A 10,274-nucleotide genomic window follows, 5' to 3' on the forward strand; every position below is an offset into this window, starting at 1 on the left:
CACTAATGCCGGTGTCCTCCAAGATTCAGTTCTTTCCCCCACTCTTTTCCTCTTGTATATTAATGACCTTCTTCCATTGACTGGAAATCCTATCCATAGTTTTGCCGATCATAGCACATTGCATTCAACTTTCCATTTTGAGAAACCTTGTCCTGCTCAATCAGCTTCAACTTCTAGAAAATCTGCTACCAATTCCTTAAATGCCGATCTTCAGGTAATTCTACAGTGGGGCAAAGACAACTTAGTTGATTTCAACCCTTCTAAAACTTAGTCTTGTCTTATATCTCGCAAAAAGGATTCTTCTGCTCCTGTACTTATCTTTGGTGACAATCCGATTTCTAGGCAAAATGATATATCTCTTTTGGGGATTACCCTGACTTCTAATCTTGGCACAAGCACATTACAAATATTTCTTCCTCTGCATCTAAAAAACTTGGTTTTCTCTTTCGCTCTCGGCGTTACTTTTCTTTCAAACAGCTGCTCACTCTGTATAAATCGCAAATCCGCCCTGCCATGGAATATTGTTCCCACATCTGGGGTGGTGCCCCCAAAACCTCCCTCAGGCTTCTTGATTCCATTCAGAAGAGGGCAGTTAGGTTAATTAATGATTCCTCTTTAACAAAGTCTCTCCACTCGCTGTCTCATAGACGTACTGTTTCTGCTGCATGCCTCTTCTACAGATACTTCCATGGGCACTGTTCTTCTGAATTTGATTCTATAATTCCCACTCTCTCTCTCTCTTTCAAAACAGTCCGAACACGTGCAGCCACCAGCCGACATCCATTTACTGTCCAACTTCAAACCCACAGAACCAACTTTTCATCTTCCTCATTTATTCCTTCAACTGCCGTTTTCTGGAACAACCTTCCTTCTTATGTATTTCCTGAAAATTACAGTCTACAGAAGTTCATGTCTAATGTCAACAAATATCTTCTTTCGTCTTCTCAACCTCCAACTCCAAGCATGGTACTAAGTACTATAGGTTCTAATACCTCTCGTGTTTGGGGTTCACATAAAACAAAAAAAAAAAAATGCTTTACCATCGACCGTTAACAGATGCTTCATTTCAGGTTTGTCACTTAAAAAGTCACTAATAGTATCAAATAGTTCCATAAATCTTTTCAAGCAGTTCCCTTTCGAGAGCCACCTTACTTCAGCGTGAAGTAAAAGTCTCACATGGTCTGCATTTTGTTCTTCACAAAAAAGCTTGAAGAGACGCTCACATTTGGCATTAGCTTTAATAGCATTGACACACTTTATAACTGATTTTAGTACTTCATTAAGAATAGGCGAAATATTTTTAGCTACCAAGTTTTCCTATGAATAACACACAATGCACAAGAAGCATTTCTGGATTCTCATCTTTCGTAAATTTTAAGCAGCCGTATTTCTTTCCCATCATATTAGGAGCACCATCTGCAGCACAAGATATTATATTTTTCATTGGTATATTATTGTCATCTAAGTAATTTTTTAGCTTATTATATATATCTTTGGAGGTAGTGATGTTGTCTAATGATTTTCAGAATAACATTTCTTCAGCAAAATTACCTTTATCAATATATCTTACATAAGTTATCAGTACGGCTTTACTGTCTCTCAAAGTTGATTCATCCATTTGCACTGAGAATTTTCTTGTTTTCAGCTTTCCAGCAAGTTGTATTTCAATATCTTCACTCATTTCATCTATTCTTCTGCTAAAATTATTGTTATTGAGTGGCATTAAGAGTTCCTTCATTTAGTATATTAACTCATTTCTGTAACAATGGGGGAACACTAAATATACATTAGTTATATGCCTAAATTAAGTGAAAATAAAGAGGTGAGCCGAATATAGTACTTCAGAAGAAAATATTTTAGTAAACAAATGTCTGCCTAGTACTGCACTGGAGACATGATAAACACTACTGTAGATTGTGCGCAAGGAAATGAACAGACTAATTAGTTTAAAATTTGGAATAAAATAATTATAAAAATTAACAAACAAAAACATTAAAGAAATTCCAGATTTACTGTCATACACTGGTGTGCAAAATTTAAGGACCAGTCAGGTTTTCACCTGTAGCTTCTCATAGGAGTAGCCTGGATATGGGAAAAGCATACCAAAGGAACCTTGTGAGGTACAGAAAGGATGAAGGAAAAAATACCGACAAAACAACGGAAACAAAACGGTACAGAGGGACTTTATTCAAAAATGGCAACATAGCACTGGCTGCCATGATACAGATGCATCACTGCTAAAGATGGAACAAAGGGAAGAGGTGGTCCTCAGTAGGAAATATGGCCACCCCTAATGTCGATGCAGGCTTTGCACCGCCTGTCCATACTTAGAACAATGTTGTTGATAAGTACTTGCGGTAACATCGTCCGTTCCTCTGTCAGTGCCATCTTCAGCTGGTGAACATTTTCTGGTGTGTGTGGATGTGTCGCTAAGCGTCTCCCCAGAATGTCCCATATGTGTTCGATGGGATTTATAGTGAGGTGAACGGGCAGGCCAATCCATACGAACAATATCCTCACTTTCCAAAAAGATTGTGGTTGTAACCTTTAGGAATAGTGCTGGTCCTTAAATTTTGCACACCAGTGTATGATAAAATATACAATTTTTTTTTTTTTTTTTGTTATTCTCAGGACGGCCACACATAGGTTAAAGGAGTTAACAAGGTAGAAATAATACAAGAACAGCAACGCATTGAGTAGTTGCGTGTACTAGAACCATAAACTATTAAATTAGAGTTTAAATTTGAAATTAGTTTGTTCGAAACATCTAGTTCTGCTGAATAATGATATCATATCTGTAATTACGTAGTCGTTCTGTTCTCCGTGACAGTACAGTGATTTCGTTAATTGTCATTCGTTTGGGGAAGTCTACGTTGGAATCCCATCGGGGATTGGTGGAATTCTTAAAAGTATCTTCAGTCGGAGGTGTAGCACGCCGATCTCAATTGGCTAAAAAAAAGAGTTCCTCCCATAAGTGATTCTAGGTTTTTCATCCCGTAAATATGCAAATTAGACCGTGAACACGCACTTGTACAAATATGACAGAGCATAATACAGCCTTAAATGCTAATGCACTATATAAATAATTACCCAGTTTTCGTTTCATTTACTAACATTCGACAAGAGATGGCGCCACAATCTACTTCCTGAAGTTGTGTTTCTGTTGAAAAGAAATGGCTTCGATGATAAACAAGTTTTCTCTTTTATTATTCTTTATTTATAATGTCTTGAGTGGCGGCAAAGTTTAAGACGTAATCTTTCGTGTGAGGTCACTGTTCACGGCTTTATCAGCAATATCTTGTAAGGCGATACGATGATAAAAACTATCAGCGAGTATTGTTTAAAAACCTGAAGTGTCAACAAACATGAAATAGATACATTAAGAGGACTGACGCCGCAAGGGAAAGCAAGCGTCTCCGTATTGATGCTGTGATCAGCCTATAGCTACATTCATTTGGCTTGTTTTATTATTATTATTATTATTTATTTAACAACTGGTAATTGAAAACCACATGACAGAATTGATCCGAAGGTATATTAGATAGGAGACTTCTTTTTAAGGAATTAACTCTTTCGGATATTTTTCTTTTTTTTTTTTTTAAATTAAAAATAAAACAATCCTTGTAACACTCCTACTTATAGCGCTATCCCACTTTTAACGCTCTAACCTAATCTACGTTATGTTAACCACACAAATAGTGCCTACAATTTCGCTACAGCTGGTAATACTACACCGAAAAAAACATTCCGAGTAACTTTAAACAACCCAATATAATTGACAAAGCTTAGGAGACCGCTTATCTACAACCGCACATTGCAGATACTATCAGGAAAATGGATTGTTAAATGTAATCATCGTTAATGATTTTTTATCTGCCACTTCCACTAGTGGTAGTAGAGAGATAAAAAAAAATCTGCCAGATAAAATGCATGTGTGGAATGGATAAAGAAATCGAAATTCAGGATTCAAGGAATTACCCTGAATCCTGATTTTCTAACTTCCCTAATGATGAAGCCATTTTTATTGGGAAGTTAATGCTCATAACTCCAGCTAACATCCTTTATCCATTCCACCCACCCAGATGACGAATATACTCTGCCCTTTGCCATCACTAATGATCTAATACAGAATGTCTACTTCCCGAGTAGCATATTAGATGCCCACCAACTCGACGACGTTCTCGATCTTTACCTCATCAATAATCCATTCAAGTAAACTGTAGATGTCAGCCTTCCTCTAAGTAACACATATCATTACTGGATATTGATCTGTTGTTCTATGGATCCCGAACAAGCGCTCTATTTATCCCCCTTTTTTTTTTTTTTCTTTTTTTTTTGGGGAGGGGAGGGAGGTATTCGTAATAATGCTCCATAACGCAACCTACTTACTTACTATTACTGTTGTTATTAATTTTTTTTTTTTCTAAAATTACTGCTTTAAATCTCCTGACCAAAGGGTAGTTTGCGATAAGAATAAACGCAACTAGGATCACAAAAACCAAAGCTCATAACAGCCACATGCAATTAATAAATCAAAGTCGATTCTGAGTAGCACAAAAAGAAAGATTTTCCTTTTCTTTTGTATTCAAGTAGCTCTATTGAACGTCATCTAAGAGCAACCTACAAGAAGGGGTCAGCAAGTCACAAACAAACGAAATTTCATAAATATACAGTACAACTAAGTTCTGAGTATTTGCAACTGAGTTGCAGAACATTTCACGGTGGTACAAAACATGTATGTCTTTTGCACGCTCGACAGTTACTGGTTAGTCTTTACTTCAGCATTATCTGCCCTTCAGAAAACGAAATGATTACAGATTTCTGAACGAACTTAGAGACTCAATTCAAAGAAAACTGCCTCGGCTACTGAAACCCGTAGAACTGCTCTCACACGACAACGCCAGGCTGCATACAGCAAGTACACGCAATACAGCGTGTACCCCAAGAAATTATTAATGATTTGGAAGCGCTTTCCAAAACACTGTGTAACGAGATTCGTCAACCCCCACAACACCTACGTTCCTGAGCCCATAAACATCAGGAACGACGTCACTGCAAAAGCCGTTTAGCACTGGTGGATCATAAACACCTTTACTTTTCTCCCACTAGATGATGTCGTTTTTCATTTTTCAAATTTTCTATACGCTGTTCTAGTAAGTAGAATATATATTTTTGAATTTATTTTCTATTAAGACATGCATTAGTCCACAAAATTAAAAACATCTGGTTAGAAAAAATACATTTGCAATATCCAGCCGGACGTTCAAGAATTTCGATACTATCATCATGTCAGCCCACGCCTATGGTGGGCTGGCCATTAAAAACACTAGGCGGTTGCCTAGGGCTTCGACACCAAAACTTCTAAACAAAGTTAGATGAAAAAAAAAAAATTACCTAATTAAGAAAAAATATGAAAACGTTTTTGTAAACTTTTGCTGAGGAAGAATTTTACCGAAACAACCTTTTAGTTCTACATGAGTTTGTTCAAAACTCACTGGGGACATTCATCTAGCTCGTCAACGGTGCTGAATAGCCTTGAGTCAAACCAACTCCTGGAGGACCAGTTTACACAAGTTTTTGAAATGTAAAGACTATAATCTTGCTCCACTTCTCCAATAAAGCTGCCGGCAGTTCCTGCTTGAACTGGATACCTAGTACTGGCTCTAAATTGGTGTGAACTTTTTTTTTTTTTTTTTTTTTTATGAAAATCCCAAACACGAGAGGTATTAGAACCTATAGTACTTAGTACCGTGCTTGGGTTGGAGGTTGAGAAGACGAAAGCAGATATTTGTTGACATTAGACTTGAACTTCTGTAGACTGTAATTTTCAGGAAATACGTTTGAAGGAAGGTTGTTCTTTCTGGAACAACTTTGAATCAAGGGCAGTTGAATGAATAAACGAGGAAGATGAAAAGTTGGTTCTGTGAGTTAGAAGTTGGAGAGTAAATGGATGTTGGCTGTTGGCTGCACGTGTTCGGACTGTTTTGAAAGAGAGAGTGGGAATTATAGAAGGCAATTCAGAAGAACAGTGCCCATGGAAATATCTGTAGAAAAGGCATGCAGCAGAAACAGTACGTCTATGAGACAGCGAGTGGAGAGACTCTGTTAGAGAGGAGTATTAATTAACCTAACTACCCTCTTCTGAATGGAATCTAGAAGGCTGAGAGAGGTGTTGGGGGCGGATTTGCGATTTGTACAGAGTGAACAGCTGTTTCGAAGAAAAGTAACGCCTAGAGCGAAAGAGAAAACCAAGTTTTTTAGATGCAGAGGAAACAATATTTGTAATGTACTTGTGCCAAGAGAGATTAGAAGTCAGGATAATCCCCAAAAGAGATATATCAACTTTCCTAGAAATCGGAGTATCACAAAGATAAGCACAGGAGCAGAAGAATCCTTTTTTGCAAGATATAAGACAAGAATAAGTTTTAGAAGGGTTCAAATCAACTAAGTTGTCTTTGCCCCACTGGAGAATTCCTGGAGATCGGTATTTAAGGAATTGGTAGCGGATATTGGAGAAGTTGAAGCTGATTGAGCAGGACAAGGTTTCTCAAACTGAAAAGTCGAATGCAATGTGCTGTCATCGGCAAAACTATGGATAGGATTTCCAGTCAATGGAAGAAGGTCATTAATATACAAGAGGAAAAGAGTGGGAGAAAGAACTGAACCTTGGGGGACAACCGGCATTAGTGGAAAAGTTAGAAGACAGAGAGCCATCTACTATCACCCTCAGTGAGTGATCAGAGAGAAAACTGAATAACCAATTACTAAAAACAGTTGGCAAATCAAAAGGTGGAAGCTTGTTTAGAAGACCATTATGCCAAACACGATCAAAAGTCTTTGAGATGTAAAGGGCAACTGCTTGTGTTTCACCGAACTTTTCCATTGAATTTGTTCATAAATGGATAACATAATCCAGAATATCTGACGGAATCCATACTGGCGATCACTGATTAGACAGAAGGTTTCTAGGCAGTTTAAGAGTTGGCGGTTAATTGATTTCTCCATTACTTTAGAAAGAGTAGAAGTAATTGCAATCGGACGATAACTGGATGGGAGGGATTTGTCACCCTTTTTAGGAACTAGCTGAATATGAGCAAATTTCCAAGCAGAAGGAAAAACACCTTTGGAATAAGAAAGTGAAAAAAGGCGGCAAAGAACAGGAGTAAGTTCAGGAGCACAGATTTTGAGAACAAGTAGAGAAATACCCTCAGATCCTGGAGCTTTCTTAGCGTCAAGATTCGTCAAAATCCTTCTGACATCCTTTTGACGGAAGACCACAGGAGGCATTGAATGGAGCGTGTTGGGAATGGTGGGAGGTGTTTTACCAAGATCATTAATACATGATTTGGAAGAAAAATGGGATACTAGCAGATCAGCTTTATCCTTGGCAGAAGTGACAACAGAACCATCTGGTTTTGGCAGAGGTAGGAGCAGAGATGGGCAAAAGTTGCGGTCAATAGCTTTGGCAAGAGACCAGAATGCTCGGCTACCATTAGGGCAAGAAGCAAGTTTTCTACTCTTAGCCTGTTCAAACTCTAGTTTGGACTGATTAATAACTGCTTTACAATTGTTGCGAGCTTTGGTGTAAGCAGAAAATGAAACTGAAGAATTAGAAACAAGCCAATTACGATATGCAACATTCTTCTCTTGGACAGCCTTAGCACATTTATTGGAAAACCAAGGTTTAGATAAAGGGCGAGATTTTATAGTGGAGTGTGGGATAAAGGATTCCATTCCTGCAAGAATAATTTCACTGACACTATCTGAGCAAACGTTGACATCAGAAGTTTTGAAACAGTAATCCGACCAAAGAAAAGAAGTCTCGCAGGTCATCCCATTTTGCAATCCGGTAATGTTAAACAACACGAGGTTGGGAACAGCCATGAGATAAAGGCTCCATTGAAGAAGACACAATTACCAAGTTGTGATCTGAGATGCCTAAATGACCTCTCACTTCGACCGTGTACTTAGAAGGGTTGTTTGTGATAAAAAGATCAAGCATGTTGGCTGTATGGTTAGGAATGTCCGGTATTCTTGTAGGCAAATGAACAATCTGTGAAAGGTCATTAGTAATTGCAAAATCCTGAGCATATCGGCCAGCTGGGTCGGTGGACTAGAAAACGGAAGCCAGCTGGAGTTGTGAACATTAAAATCACCAAGGAAAATTACCTCACTGTTAGGAAAGTTGGACTGGAGAAAGTCAAGTTGCAAAGAGAGAAAGTCGAAGAGCTCCAAGTGATTAGTGGAGTTGGGAGAACGGTAGAGACAACAGATGAATTGGACACAATGAGGTAGAGAGATTTGAAGCCAGAGAAGATCAAAGAGATTAGATTCCAAATTGCCAAGTCTCTGACAGGGAATATCAGAACGGACATATGCACAAGTACCACCTTTGAGGCGAAAGGAATCATACAGCGAACAATTTGGGCATCTGAGATGAGCAGTAGTTGAATCAACCGATAACTGAGATTCTGTCAGAAAAAGTACATGTGGTTTGGCAGACTGCAAGTGGAAATGGACATCGTTGAGATTAGAATTGAGACCACGTATATTTGTGAAATGAATTAGGAAGTCCTTGGGAGGTTTAGATCTTTTCGCAGATAAGCTTGTTCTATTAGTTTGAAGTAAGTAATGAAATTTTTGGATATGGCGTATACATGGTAAGAATATACTCAGATCCTTGACATAAAGTGGTCTCGACAATGCCCCCCCCCCCCGCATACACACTACTCGGACTCCGTCCAGTCACTATCTGGCAGAGCAGAGGTAGCAAGATTATACACTAGCTGATCCGGAAGATAATACACTAAGTAAAGTGTAAAGTGTATTCGTGTCTAGCGGCACCGGGGGTTTCTCCCAACTCCGCGTTGCTTTCATTGTAGGTGTAACAGTTCACTGTAAAGGCCAGAGATTTAAAAGTGTATGGATTTTGTAAGTGTAGTGTTGTGTACCGTTGTTCTTCTGGCCATTTAGCCGCTAGAGCCCTACTGGGGCCCAACGTTGTCCACACTTAGCCTCGTGGAGGCAGACCAGGTACCCAGTAGTTGATATTTTACTCTGGCAGGCCCTGCCACCTAGTTTCCTGAGATTTCAGTGGCTAGGGCCTAAAAAAAATATATATATATATATATATATATAATAATAAAATAAAATAATCGCTGAAAAAGGTTTAAACCGAAAGAGTTTTGCTTGCGCGGTTTGAATTTGGACATATTTTAATTTTTAACATTGTGTGGGACATACGCTGGTGTATAGACAGAGTAAGGGAGGGAGACTAAAGACTGGGGGGGAAAAGCCAGAAGTATGGAGACAATAGAGTAGGTGTCCCCAAAAGCAGTGGGGCAGGCCCATGCCCCACCAGGAGTAGAGAAGCGGGGAGTGGCAGGGGAGGGAACAGGAAACCGTCTCCCCCTGCCTGGAGATTGGGAATTCAAGGTGAATAGGACTAGGGTGTCCTATTCAGACCGCCATATGGCGTACTGCAAGTAGTTCCTGCATTTATGTCCAGTCCGGGTTTTTTGTCACTTGGTTTGTTTGCCTGTACTCATCTTCGTTGGGTAGTTCCAGTGGCTGTGTCTGACCAGGTTCCTTGTCACTTCGCTATTTTCTTGATCTTTGTAGGGTCCTGTTGGGTCCTTTGACCCGTTTGTGGCCTCACGTTGGTCGGGGTTGTCTTCTTCCACGCTCATTTTGATTTCCTCTTGCTCTTTGCAGTCTTGTGGGGGTGGTCGATTTTCTTCGAGTATGTAATTTACTTTCATTCATTGTGGATGGCAATTTCTGTTCTTCTTCGGTCGAAGACTTCTCGTGCAAATTTGCTGAAAGCCGCGTAGTCGTCTTCTGTGTCCAAGAGATGGTGTTCTTTGTTTTTCGGTATGTACTTTATTTTAGTTATTAGCACGCTTCTGTGTTCCTCATAACACTCACAGTCGTGCATTATATGATGCCATGTTTCAGGCTCACCACAGGTGCAAGTTAGCTCCTCCGTTATACCCAGCATGTTCAATTTTGCCTTGAATGGGCCATGGCCTGTTAGTAAGTAGGTTGCATTTAACCCCCGGTTAAACCACGGGGGGGCTTTTGGATAAGTCTTGGCAACCAGTGGTATGAACCTCTTCGTCACTTCGCCTTTGTTTGATGCTGTCCATCTGTCCTGCCACAGCTGTAGCAGGTGAGCCACGATTCTATGCTTTTCTGCTTTGCGGTTGTTGTTTGGTTCTAGGGTGAGCCCATAGATTGTAGTGGGTGTTCCCTTAGACAGGTGGTACATCAGC

This window comes from Mastigoproctus giganteus, chromosome 8 (genome assembly GCF_048544385.1).
Source record: "Mastigoproctus giganteus isolate SK-2022 chromosome 8, ASM4854438v1, whole genome shotgun sequence".
Lineage (NCBI taxonomy): Eukaryota > Metazoa > Arthropoda > Arachnida > Uropygi > Thelyphonidae > Mastigoproctus > Mastigoproctus giganteus.